The following is a 14,484-nucleotide window of genomic DNA, read 5'->3' on the forward strand; positions in this document are numbered from 1 at the left end:
CCAGCAGGGCAAGCTGGCTCAACTTGCAAGGGAAGCGAGGTCCACTGGCCGGGTACTGGCGAACACAAGACATCATCCTGGCAAGTCTTGCTCTACTCTGGCATACGAGGTGAAAATGCTCCTCGAGAAAGAGGAGTTGGATTCCTACTGAGCCCAGAATCACATGCGGCCCTGATGAAGAGGGAACCGATTAATGAGCCAGTTGCCAGATTCAGAACACGGGTTTGGAATCTTGCAGCAATCCAGTGCTATGCGCCAACAGATGCTGCCGACCTGCAGGAGAAAGAGAGTTTTTACAGCCAGCTGGACAGCGTGGTTGAGAAAATCCCGAAGGGGGACCTTCAAATTCACTTGGGCGACTTTAGCGCGAAGATTGGCCCAAACAACGCGGATGTTGAACGCGTCATGGGACGCCATGACCTGGGAGAGATGAGCGAAAACGGGGAACTATTTACAGAATTCAGTGGTAATAACAACATGATCATAGGTGGATCGCTCTTTCCCCATAGACCAGTACATAAAGTCACGGGGGGGGGGGGGGGGGTTCCCGCGACGGTCGAACAGAAAACCGAATCGACCACATCTGCATCAGCCGGAAATGACGAAGGAGTCTTCTTGATGTACGCAACAAACGCAGCGCTGATATCGCATCCGACCACCCATCCGATCTTGTGATCGCTGAAATACGTCTGCGCGTCGCACGTGTCCAACGACGGGAGGAGAAAGTCGGGTGCCCCTACGACGTCCGTCGATTGGAGAATCCAGAGGTGAAAAGGGTCTTTGTCGAACAACTTGAATCTCGAGCCTCGGAGCTGCCACCTGGTGGAACCGTCGAAGAGCAATGGACCAGCATCAAGAACGCCTTCATCACGACCAGTGATGAAACCCTCGGCAAAGCGCGCAGCAGGCGGAGGGAGTGGATCTCGGATGAAACCTGGAGTAAGATCGACGAGCGGAGAGAGGCGAAAGCCGGCATTGAGCGAGCGCTGACCAGATCGGCTAAGACAGCTGCCCGTCAACGATACGCCGACCTGGAGGCTGTTAAACGTGCTTGTAGGCGGGACAAGAGAGCCTGGACTAACTCCCTAGCCGAACAAGGAGAAATCGAAGCCGCCAATTGTGATATCCGTCTGTTGTACGATATTTCTCGCCGCCTTAATGGTACCAGGATGAATACAAAGATGCCGCTAAAGGACAAAGCTGGTCAGCTACTAACTGACCGTACAGAACAGCTTATGCGATGGATTGAACATTTTGAACTACTCTTCCGAGTTTCAAATGGCAGAGACCAACAAAACCAGCAGCGTATGACGCATACAGTTCGTCGAATTAATCGCGTCAACTCGGAGGTGCCATCGCTGGATTAAATTGTAGCAGCCATCAAGAGTATGAAATCCAATAGAGCGCCAGGGATAGACTGTATTTCAGTCGAAATGCTCAAAGCTGACCCACCTCTGTCAGCTCAGATGATGCAGCAAGGCGACAGCAAGCTGAATTCCGTGCTGGCCGTTCATGTGTAGACCATATCACATCGCTCCGTATTGATCTGCTCCAACGAATTACAGGACTCTCTTCTGCCGGTGTTCGTTGACTTCGAACTTCGACTTCGGCGTTAGACGGTCTCAACCACGACTCTGGGGCGCACTTAGGCGTTGTGGAGTTCCCGATAAGCTGGTTCATCTCATCGAGGCTCAGTACGAGGCGTTCTCGTGCAAGGTTTTGCACGACGGCGTCTTGTCCTACCCTTCTTCAACCGATGTTATTTTTAGACATTGAATCTAGGCAAATTTGATGTCCTGAAAATGAGACGTCATATAAAAGTGAGCGGTCAGTTAGTCACTGCTTTGCGTCAGTTAGTTGCTTGTAATTCTTTATATACAGTCAACCAAAAAAGTATTCGGACAGCAGTGTATAAATTTTTCTTTTAGTAATTTTGCGCAGTGTTTTTGCAAAGAATGGTAACACATATTTTTTAAAACAATGTTTAACTAAAGCATATTTAGATGCACAACAAAAATTCGGGGAAAAGCTTTCCGTTTTGAAGATAGAGTACATATAGTTTGAATTGGCTAAAAATGCAGCCAAAAAACTATTCGGACAGTTAACTATTAGTTGAAACAAATGTTTTAAACAGTTTGGGATAAAAATAACAATTTTTCAAATATCCCTCTCTGAATTGCTGACCATTTTTTACAAGAGCTCGGTTTAAGTCATTTTAATATGAAATCGAATGATTTTTCATTATAAAAATGAAATTATCTAAAAAGATGTTCAAAAGGGTTCAAATCTAGACTGAATACTGATGTTTCGATAGCGCTAGGATAATTGTATGGTGCCTACCGCTTATAATTATCGACAGTATGCTTAGATTCAATATCCCGGTATAATATGTATGTAACACACAATTACAATTTTGCTTTAATTTTGCATAAAATTGTTCAGATAATACACCTCGGAGCGTTCCATGCGCCCCAACAAGGTATGACACTAACCGAATTGCTTGTTTACTTGCTGACGAGTGATTTTCCTCTTGTAGCCCTTCTCTTTTAGTTATTCCTGCATAAGGGTTGTTGGTGTCATACCTTGTTGGGGTGCATGGAAAGCTCCGAGGTAGCAAAGATATATATTTTTGGATAGAACTAAGTGTAAACTCAATAGGACACTGCCTCTAACTTTTGATAATAAATAACAGAAGAAGTGTTTCATCATGCGCCATGCGTGAGAGTATGCTTGAAACTATCAATGTTTCCCTGTTGAATACAACAAATGTCGTTACTTCGTAGCGCATAGTGTGCATTTCCGAAACAGCTGAATTTTGCGCGACAATAAATTTACTGAACACAACACCCTTACTCTCTCATGCATCTCAGTTTCTTTTGTGTTTATCGCTAATCGCAATACAACGTTTGACATCTGAACCAATAAATAGTTGGTAAACATTGTTTTTATTTATTGCGTTCATGTTGCGAAATTTAATTTTTTCGAATTGAAATGTCGCAAACAGGGCTTTTCATAAAGCCCTACAAATGTACCTTTATAGGGCTTTAGCTTTTTAGGGCTCTCGGATGACTGGTAGTAAGATGCTATGGAGAGGTATAGGAAATGTTTTTACCTTTGTTATACTATAACAAAGGTTTAAAAATTGGTCGAAAAACACGAAATTGATCCGAGGCCCGGAGGGCCAAGTCACATATACCAATCGATAGGGTTCGACATTTTGAGCAATGTCTGTGTGTGTGTGTGTGTGTGTGTGTGTGTGTGTGTGTGTGTGTGTGTGTGTGTGTGTGTGTGTGTGTGTGTGTGTGTGTGTGTGTGTGTGTGTGTGTGTGTGTGTGTGTGTGTGTGTGTGTGTGTGTGTGTGTGTGTGTGTGTGTGTGTGTGTGTGTGTGTGTGTGTGTGTGTGTGTGTGTGTGTGTGTGTGTGTGTGTGTGTGTGTGTGTGTGTGTGTGTGTGTGTGTGTGTGTGTGTGTGTGTGTGTGTGTGTGTGTGTGTGTGTGTGTGTGTGTGTGTGTGTGTGTGTGTGTGTGTGTGTGTGTGTGTGTGTGTGTGTGTGTGTGTGTGTGTGTGTGTGTGTGTGTGTGTGTGTGTGTGTGTGTGTGTGTGTGTGTGTGTGTGTGTGTGTGTGTGTGTGTGTGTGTGTGTGTGTGTGTGTGTGTGTGTGTATGTATGTAATGATTTTTTCTATCGCCTGTTTCTCAGAGATGGCTGAACCGAATCGTTCGCTATTACTTTTGTTTGAAAGGTATTAATGTCTAGTAGATCACTATTGAGTTGTTTCGTGATACGACGTTTCGTTTAAAAGTTATAAGCAAAAATGTGAAAAATACGTGACACGGGTTTCTCCAGAACTACATGACCGATTTCAACGATCTTAGTATCAAATGAAAGCCCTTATTAAAGCTTAATTGTTCAGGAATTTTTAATTGAAAACAAACAAGTAGTTTAAAAGTTATGCTTAAAAAACCTGTTTTGACAAGGTAATAATTATCGCCTGTTTCTCAGAGATGGCTAGACCGAGTTATGTGCTAATAGTCTCATTTGAAAGATAATATATCCTAATAGATCACTATTGAATGATTTTTTGATTGGACGTTTAATTTGAAAGTTATAAGCAACCGTATACACCACACCAAAATTAACAATAATTTATAATGATTTTAACCAAGATAATTTACCTAATTTCAATTATTTTAATATCAAACGAGAGGTTTTGACACTACGAATATATATGCAAAATTTCATAAGAATTGGTTGTACCGGTCAAAAGATATTAACCCTCGAACACTCGCGCCAACTTTTGTAACACGGTTACTCGCGCGCTCAATAACCCCAAACCAAAGAAAACGTGCGCACTATAGTTTTGACTGGGAAAACTTGGTTTTTGGTTTATCGAACCTTTAGAAGAGTTTCTTGAAATTAAAAGCTCTATCGTCTGGTGGAATCTAAATTTTGATTAATTTCCCCAAAAGTGAAATAAAAAAAAATATTTTTCTTCAGTGTCAATATAACACATTAATGTGTTCTGCAAAGTTATAGAGCATATTATTACAAGAAATTTTGTTAAAGACAATAACCTTTTATCTCTACAGCTAAGATAGAAAAATCTTATTTATAGTATACGAATTTGTAAAATCAGTTTTTATATATTCGCTCTTTTTGTAATTGTTATATGACTTTCTCATGTATTACAAAGTTGTACAAATGATAAAAATACACAACTTTGCTGAACACAGTATACCTCTATGTTTGCTTGTTTAGAAACTGTAGAACTTTGATTATAAAAAATACCTTAATTTTGACTACGAATTACTCGACTACCAGCAGACGGATACATTTTAAAGATTTTACATTTGCTGATGGTTTTGCTGCATACAGACGCCATTTTTCCATATGAAGAAACGAGAGAAAATTCCAGTTGGGGTCAATTGCGGTACACCTCGCATACTGATTGCTTCGTTTCTGTGATGGCGGTTTATGCTGATCTATTTTCTATCTATTATTAATGCATTGAATAATTATGACATTTTACTCAGAATAAGTTTATTGAAGAATATACGTTAGTTAAACAACGATTTGTAACTTTATAACAATATGGCGTTGAAAAACCTGCACGTGTTGTACAAAATACAACAGCGTGAGTAACAGAAGGTTAATAAAAATTGATGAAAATTATTCAAGAAAACTCTATTGATGTGAATCAAATAGAATGGCATTACAGGAAATTATGCATAGTTCAAAAACCTATAAACTAGACCTTTACTAGGCAATGTATATGTTAAAGAATAAGATTTCCTTTTACAATTTACTTTTATTTGCACTTACTCATATTAATAACAACTTACTTATCCTTACTCAGCAATTTCATGAAAAAAGGATTTATCAAAATTTAAAAGTGTTCCTATTCTGTTCAAATTGTGTAAACTTATTCAATTTTCAAAATTTTTATGTAAACCAACGCATTACGCAACGTTAACCAATAGATGAATTATGTTCCGAAGACGTGTCGATTTCTATCTCAAAAAGCAAGTAATACCGTATAACAAAGGTTCCTTTCACCACTAGGTGGATTAAATCGGGTTTTTTTTTATCAAAATTAGGCAGAAACCATGAAAATTAAGTATAACAGAGTAACTACTGTACCTCAAATAAAATATGATTAGTGATTGTTTTTCAGGTAGGTAAACATAAATAATTTTGATTTTACTACCACTAGAAAAGCGCCATCTCTTGAAAAGCAACGATTCGTATGGTGTCCTATTATCTGAACAATTTTAGGCGCAATTAAAGCAAAATTGTAATTGTGTGGTACATACATATTACATATTACATATACATATTTTTTGGCTGCATTTTTAGTCAATTCAAACTATATGTAGGGTATTTTGCCTATCATTGAACAATTCCACTGATTGGACAGCGTCCAATAAAACGCGAATTCTAGAATACATATACGCTCAAACCCTATCAAAGTGCACGAATTACTCACTTGGATCAGTTGTGGATCATTTCTTGTAACAATAGCGTTACAAAAGGCAAGATTTAATAACAAAAATTCAAGTTAAACATTGTCATATACAATATGGGCTATAACCCTCAATTTTGTTAGCATTTCAGATAAAAAACATGTCTCACTAATTAACGTTTAAAATAATTATATTACCATGCCATGCTGTACACAGCTAATGATATTCATCTATGCACTATTTGTCAACATTTTTAAGCAAAATAAAAAATTACTTATAGTTTTCAAAGTATTAAAATTTGACTGTTTAGTCATTGGAGAATAAAGCAACGATTGTCCTAAGCTTGTACAAGAACTGAAATAGCATGAAAAAACCACATTACTTCTCATTATGCATGTGTATTTGACAGTTTTTATGTTTATGGCACAGTTTACAAATGGTTTTCATTTGTACGCAAAACTTTTCCGATGAAAACTTATGTAATGGTATTAATTTTTTATTTTATATACATGCATGCTTTTAATTTTTTTGTTTTAATACAACAATTTCGAGAAGAATAGTCCTATTGCAAATTAAAGCTACTCCAAATTTGTTTAAACTACTTGTACTTGTACCTTATCTGAGAAATTTTATTATCGTGTATTTGATTTGGTACCTGCTCCTGAATTAGGGTAATCACAAAAATCATCATTTTAGTCTAAAGACTTGAAGAAAATTAAGAAGTTTGAATCACCGAATCGTTCCGGTCTTAATGGTACTGACAGCAAACGTAAGATACTTCTATGAATATTGTAGAATAATATTGGGTTGAAACAATTTTTTTATATAACGTTGAAAATATTTTGTTTTCTAAATTTTCGCCAACAATGACGAGCTAGTTTATCATATTTTTTGAGAGCTAAATAATTTTTTATCATTACTTTTGAAAAACTTTAAATTTTATAATTTCATTTCTTTTATAAATAAAGGTTCGATGATGAAACGAAGATGAATGGTGCATGTTTTCAACTGTAAGGAGACTGATATTCGCAGTTTTTCAGATTATTATCTTGCTAACAAATTTGTTTCGAATAACCAGGAGAGAATCAAACATAGTTTCCCTTGTAAAAAACAGTTCTTGCCATTAGGCCGCAGGAAATAGAAAAATAGGAAAAAGTATGCTTCGAGGGAACCGTAAAGAGAGAAAATTTGCGGGAAAGCAACAGAAATAAAGGAGAAGATCATCGAAGTTTAGAAGGGGAAAATAACATCCTTTAAGAAATATATTGATAATTTGTAACATGTTAACTAATTGCTGATTATTTTTAATGAATATATCTTAAAATGTATTCATTCTTAATAGTAAGCTGGATCAAATTAACTTGGAGGTCGGTGCAATATATTGCATGTCCAACCATTGGACAAAAAGTGTCCAACTATAGGACAATACGGTTTCAGAACTGTTCAACGATTGGGCATTCAAGCGTTGTCAAAATCAGTGCTGCAATTTTTCGACTGAAAATGTAAACGCCGAAAACTTTTTAACCTCAGTGTAAAATATTACGGTTGACAGAAAGCTTTTTCGCTCTCATTTATATTTGTTCCCGCTCGACTGCTTGCATCTGTTTCACTTACACGGCTTTGTGTATGAACATAGCTGTCATTCCTATATATTGAGCAGTGATTGATATACAATATCAATATCATTAAGATTCTGTTGATATTAAAATATCCATATCATTGAGATGCTGACAATATCATGAATGTCTAATATTAAATGCTGAAACATTATTGTATGATTATATAATTGAGTATCTAATTATCTAACTATATCATTGAAAATGATAATATTTGACTTTTTTAGTTTCAGGCATTCATTATCATCAGCGTCTTAATGATATTGATATTGACAGCACCACTCAATACGTGATAGAACACAGTGAATGAACTCGTCACTACCAAAATAATTTTGACGGATTGTTCTGAAATAAATCTTCACTCGGGTACAGTACGTTGTTTTCTTTTTCGATTGGTGTGCTATGATGTCGATTTTGACAAATAGTTGCATTCATTTTCATCGGAATTTTGATATTGAAATTGAAAATTCGCAGCCCTGGTCAAAATACATATCGCATATTTTTCCACGAAAAGCTTATTTATTTCGTGAAAATGGCCATGTAATGTGAACACCTTTTGTATCTGATTCAGATTTTTATGTTTCTGTTTATTTCTAATTAGGCCATTGCAAATCATATTTAAAGTTTTTGTCACCCCCCCCCCTTGGAAATTGGCTTGAAAAATCGGGGGGCAAAAAAATAATTTGTAGGATATGAGTCAAATTTCTTTTCATAAAATCAATTGTCTGTGGTCTCTACAGTCTGAAAAACTCGAAAAATGAGTCTCCGAGTTGAATTAACGCTTCTAGCACGAAACAGAAATAAAAATTCGAACAATGGAATTTCCAAAAATCGTCCAAAAAAATTTTCTTTCTTTTTGTCTTTTTTCGTATATTTTTGCATAGAAAATAATAACGTATATATTATAAGCAAGAATAGATTCAATTTTCACGTTTAAACCTTAAATAAAAATTTTTAAAATCCATGTTTTTTTTGCACGATTAAAAAATTCACTTTGTTTTTTTTTCATACCCCCCCCCCCCCCCCCCCCCCCCCCGTCTGTGGCCGAACACCGGAAGGACAAAAACTTTATAAAATATTTGTAATGGCCTTATTGGTTTAGCAAATATCGTTAAAACTCAAGACTCAGAGGCTTGGCTGTGCGATCATTGGCAATTTACCCTACTCTATCTTCAAAACGGAAAGCTTTTCCCCGAATTTTTTTTGTGCATCTAAATATGCTTTAGTTCTGCTTTAAAAAAATATGTGTTACCATACTTTGCAAAAATACTTGCGCAAAATTACTAAAAGAAAAAATTATGCGCTGCTGTCCGAATACTTTTTTGGTTGACTGTAGTATGTTAAGTATGCAAATAGATGTAAAGTAGAGTGTCGAAAGGAACTTGTAAGTTGCAGAGGACGTTAGCTAATTGATATTTTAACTGACTGTGCACATGTTAGTTGTAAGAAAATTATACTTCCAATCAATCTCTCAGAATGATTGAATTAAATCAAACATTTCGTGGAAATTGACGAATGCGAAGCGTTGTAAATGATAACCAAGAATATTTTTTTTGGTTTATTCGCAGTTAAGGAAGAGAATTTCGTCAATTGCATGCCATTTTCAATGTTTTGTAAATGTTTTAGGGCATTTGTTACAATACAGTTAATTATAAATGTGCTGTATTACTGAATATACTATATCCTACCAATGCGCTGGCAATGTCAAAAGAAACACGCATTATTTATCGAAAATTGCGTTGCGTAAGAGCAATTCCAGCTCAACTAGCAAAACGATTTGACTCGACTATTTTTGATTGGAATGAAATTTCCCTAACACGTTAGGGCAATTTCATTCCAGTCAAAAATAGTCCTGTCAAAAATTGCCTTCTTTCAGCGTTTTGAGCTGGAATTGCCCGTAAGGCACTATTTCTCTTTGCAGTAAAATCAGTTCTTCGATAGTCACATTTGATTCAATTAACTGAAAAGCCATACAATAATAACACTGAAATCTATGATAACCGTTTCCTGCAAATCAACTGGACTACCTTCGCCGCTATTGCCTCAATTATCTTTTTCGAATTAACCTAGTTCAATCACTCGAAAGGGAGAGCTTTCAAAAGGATCGTCTCGATATTTACGCAAGCACACCGACGATTGTGCTGTGGCCACAGACTGCGGTTCCACCTCACACACTGCCCTTCAAATGTGCGGAACCGATGAAGCCAATTTTTTTCCTCTCACAAAACCTGACCTGATATTTTCTGCTTCCACCTGGCCGCTACCGTTCGGTTAATTGGTCCACTGGCCATTCCAATCTCCATTACCATCGAGACGTTATTGTTATTATTTTGGCGCAGTTTTTGACCACCGACCGACTGGCAGGCTGGCTGGCTACCTTCTTGAAGGCAGCAGCAAAACATATGCACGCCCAGCGCACCGTGACCTCCCCCAGCTCGGATGGTCTAATCATCGAGGCGAAAGAGCAGCAGCGGCAGCCGAAATTCAAAATCGATTTCGATTATGCAACCCGGCTTCTGCTGGTTATTCCGTGTTCGCCAGACTACCATTAGCGTTGATCGAATTTTTATGGGCCTGTGAGTTCGGTCATACGATAATTATAATTAAGAAAAGCGCTGGTTAACAAAATAGGTGAAATAAAAATAAAACCTAATGGCCATTCATTGGTTCTGGCTTTGGAAAACCGTCAGGGTGCTTTGTGAGAATTGCAGTGACATTTCTGGTTTACTTTCTTTTAGAATTAGCAATTGTGTTTAATGATTCAAAGCCGCGAAAATTTGTTCAATAAAATAAAAAAATATCTTCAACCATAGCAAATTTGTAACACTTAACTCGCATGATTATCCATGGTCAGTGCTCCATTCCCTTTCGAACGTTCACGTTTCACACCGTCCTTGCTTGAAATTCTTCATAGCTCATCATCGTAGACTTACATGAGCTCATAATCGCCATAATAATCGTTGAAGAGTTATATAGAGTTCTCGTAATTAATTCTTCACGCCCGTGTGTGCACATTCTGCATGAAGAGGCTGGCTGGCGTCCTTTCTTCCATATCTTCTTCGGTGGGCAGCAGACCGACCGAACGATCTGTCTTAGTCTGGCAAACTGGTTCTACCCCACTGACTTGACGATTGCTGCGGCATCTCTCCCCGGTTTCAAACAGTGAACGCGCCAGGCCATGCTGGGGAAAAGCAAGAAGCTTACTGAAGCGTGATATTAACATCGCTGCTGCTGTCGACTGGTCCCTAGACAGATACCCTCTTCACTGGTTACTGCAAATTTACCACCGGAAATGGCCAGAACAGAAGAGAACGGTGAAAGGCGGAAAGTGGAAAAATTACATGTTCATTTTTCCATTTGTACTAGTTGTGTCTAGAACAAGTGTTCCCCACCGCAGACAATCCTTTCGGGCTGATGAGATATTTGATATGATTCAGTTGACTGGCATTCTGGCACGGGCGTAGTTAGGACTGGTCTGACTCGGTTATCGTTTTGTCTCCACGCAGCTCTCAAGTTTCGTAGAAGACTCACTTGCTACACCATGTTATGGTTGGACACTGGAAAAATACCACCCATTACAGCTTCTTCGTCTTTCATTATGTTCGTCTGCATACCAAAAATTCCACGTAAGTTCCAAACCAACTGCTGCCGGATAAAATTCGGGCATCTGGTTTGAAACGACGACCGTTTGCTAGGTACAGCCCGGTTTTTGGGGTTTAAACGCAATATGCTTAATGCACTGAAAGAATTTTCGTTTTCTGCAAAAAAATAATAAACTTTCCCATCTAATGGTTTGCAAGCCACCTCACAGCGTAGCACAGCAATGCCAGGGTCGAAGTAAACACGCTGGCGCTCTGTTGAATTGGCTGGTAAATTCGATTCGCTGGCACAGTTGTTAGTAATAAGTGAAAATGGAAGATCGATGCTCTGTAAATGATGATTGAGTGGTTAGAAACACTACGCGGAAAAGCAATAATAAAACTGCCCAAAAGATTAATACTGAAAACGTAATGTGACAAATAATTTTTCTCGCTGTTTCATTTCTCTTTGATTCTTTGATACCAAAAAAATCGAAACAGTAGCGTAGTGGATAGTAGTGGGTTGTATTAAATATGCTCTTATGATGCATGGAGTTTCCCTTTGATTTGGGAGTATGATTTAGTATTGATTATGATTTAGTAGGAAAATATATATTAATAATATATACATTTTGATATAAATATATATTTGTAAGGACAGTTTAAATTATTCAACATTCTGCTACCCATCCAATTATTAATATTCTGCTACCCACACACTCGCGCACGCGCATCCTCACATCGTCTTCCTGCATAGCTTATTCCTGGGTAAAAAAACTCGTAGGGAATCAGCTGCCCGTGAGGCTGGTGGCGCACTGGGATACAAATTTTGCATTACTTTTTCTTCTTTTTCTTCGTCTTCGCACTTGATTCCACTCACGGGTGGGAGTACGAGCCGTCGTGAGTAATCGGAATTAGCAGATCGGGCTGCAACGACAAACGACGAGTGACGATTGTAGCTGTTAGCTAAACACACAGTCGCAAAAACTCGTTGCAGGCAAAAATAAGAGCAGGAATTTTAAAGGGATGCTAATGCCGGTGTGTTCTTTAGCATTAGTACGCTTGTGTGAGGAAATTAGACCACATGAGCATGGGCTTCGCAACACTGGTTGCGCTATACCAAGATGATACATGTCAAAAACTACTTATAACAGGGTGTTGTGGGTTCGAATCCGGTTATAATCTCAGATTATAGCTTGTTTCGACTCATGCACCTTCCAGCATTGGACAAAAAGTAGGAGTCAAAACGACTACTTATTAAGAGTAGCTACCAATATCCCCCCCTCCTCACCTTTCCGCTCTTCCCCCTTCTTTTCCAAAAAATTTTCATTACTTTCCCCTACCGTCCCTTCATCAATTGTAGAACCATCGTTTCAAAAAAAAAAAATTAATATATTAGAATGACCGCATTTCAATGTTAAGACTAAAACATGAGATTGGTCTACTTATAACAGCTATAAAATCATTACAAAACTAAAAATGGTTGCCAAACAACATTTCTTCAAAGTAAACTGTGAGTTGCAGCAAGGAAGTTATTGTTAATTGGTTTTCATGTCAGAATGCAACTATAATAATAATTGAGATTAATTCATCCAATATATTTATTTTGTTTATATACCTGGTTTTCAAACATTGTAAAATCTTGATGGAGCGTGAAATATTGCTACTTATTATTCCAACATACACGATAAAATTCAATTCGCATGTGCTGTGCAAATACGGAAACTGCAGAAAATTGATTATATAATTTTCATATATTTTATTATAATTTCTGAAAATTAAATCGATCAGGATGATCCGACGAAAAACTTTACCTTTCCTGCTCACGGCTATATATTTTCAATTTAGTAACGCTGTCTGGACGATTTATCTTTTCACGCAGCAAGCTATGAGCTTTATAGGAAACTAGCTGACCCGACAAACTTCGTATTGCCGCAAATTAACCTGTGTTGTACATAAATCATGAATCTCGGATGATCTTTGTCACAATCTCGAGTTTTGCAAGTTTCTGAGGAGTTCAACCTTAGATGATTCATTTTGGCAGTTACGTAACTATGAAAGCATCCCAGGTAACCAATAAGCATCACCAATGCTATTCAAATATAGGCCAATAAGCATTTAAGTCGCCTTAAATGCTACTTAAATGCTATTTTGGCAAAATATACAGCTACTTTACTGATAACCTTCTTATAGTGCTGACAATGCTAATTTACTGCTAATTACCGACACGAAGAATTTGAATACAATTTTGAATGCCAATTTACAACATCTATGCAGTCAAAAAGCTAACATACAACAACGTGCAATATAAAATGCCAGATACGCTGATTTACTGCTTATGTTAATGCTTATTAGTTATCTGGAATGGGTAGTTTAATATACAAGTTTGCAATTTTTCCTCACAATAAAGTAGAAAATAACTCCCCCATCATTGCATAGCCAGAAAGCGGATAGTAATATTCGCCATGATTGTACAACATTTCACCGAATATCATTTTGCGAAAAACCTCAAGCGGAATGTACCATTTCACGGAAAACTTTTTTGTGAAGAGTACATTTTCGCGATCCTCTCCTTACTCATTGTCGCTCCTTCCAGGAAACCCAGGTAGACCTAGGAAAACAAATAAACCTAGACACTAGTGATTTCTGCGGGGAATTGCCTCCCCGCAGTGGGCGGCGCTTCCGACGACGGGTCACCGGCAACACCCGCGGCCGTCTCGTCCTGAATGATCTAGTGTTACTATAGATAGTTTTTGTGGTCTCGTTATTGACTAATGTTTTATGGAAAATTTCTGTTTTATTTGTATGAGAGTCCATATCCCCCTACCACAGGGGTGAGAGGTCTCTAACTATCATAAAATAAGTTCAAGACTCCAAAATCTCCCACACGCCAAATTTTGTTCCATTTGCTTGATTAGTTCTCAAGTTATAAGGAAATTTGAATTTCATTTGTATGGCAGCCACCCCTCCTAAACAGGGGAGGGGTCTTAATTCATCATAGAAAAAAATTCTGCCCCCTAAAAGCCCCACATGCCAAAGTTGGTTCCATTTGCTTGATTAGTACTCAAGTTATAAGGAAATTTGTATTTCATTTGTATAGGAGCCCCCCTCTTAAAAGGGGAAGGGATCGTAATTCACCATAGAAAAAATTCCTGCCCTCTAAAACTCCCACATGCCAAATTTGGTTCCATTTGCTTGATTAGTTCTTGAGTTATGAGGAAATTTGTATTTAGTTGGTACAGGAGCCCCCCTCTTAAAAGGGGAGGGGTCCTAATTCACCATAAAAAATATTCTTGCCCTCGAAAACACCTACGTGCTAAATTTGGT

This window comes from Sabethes cyaneus, chromosome 2 (assembly GCF_943734655.1).
Source record: "Sabethes cyaneus chromosome 2, idSabCyanKW18_F2, whole genome shotgun sequence".
NCBI lineage: Eukaryota > Metazoa > Arthropoda > Insecta > Diptera > Culicidae > Sabethes > Sabethes cyaneus.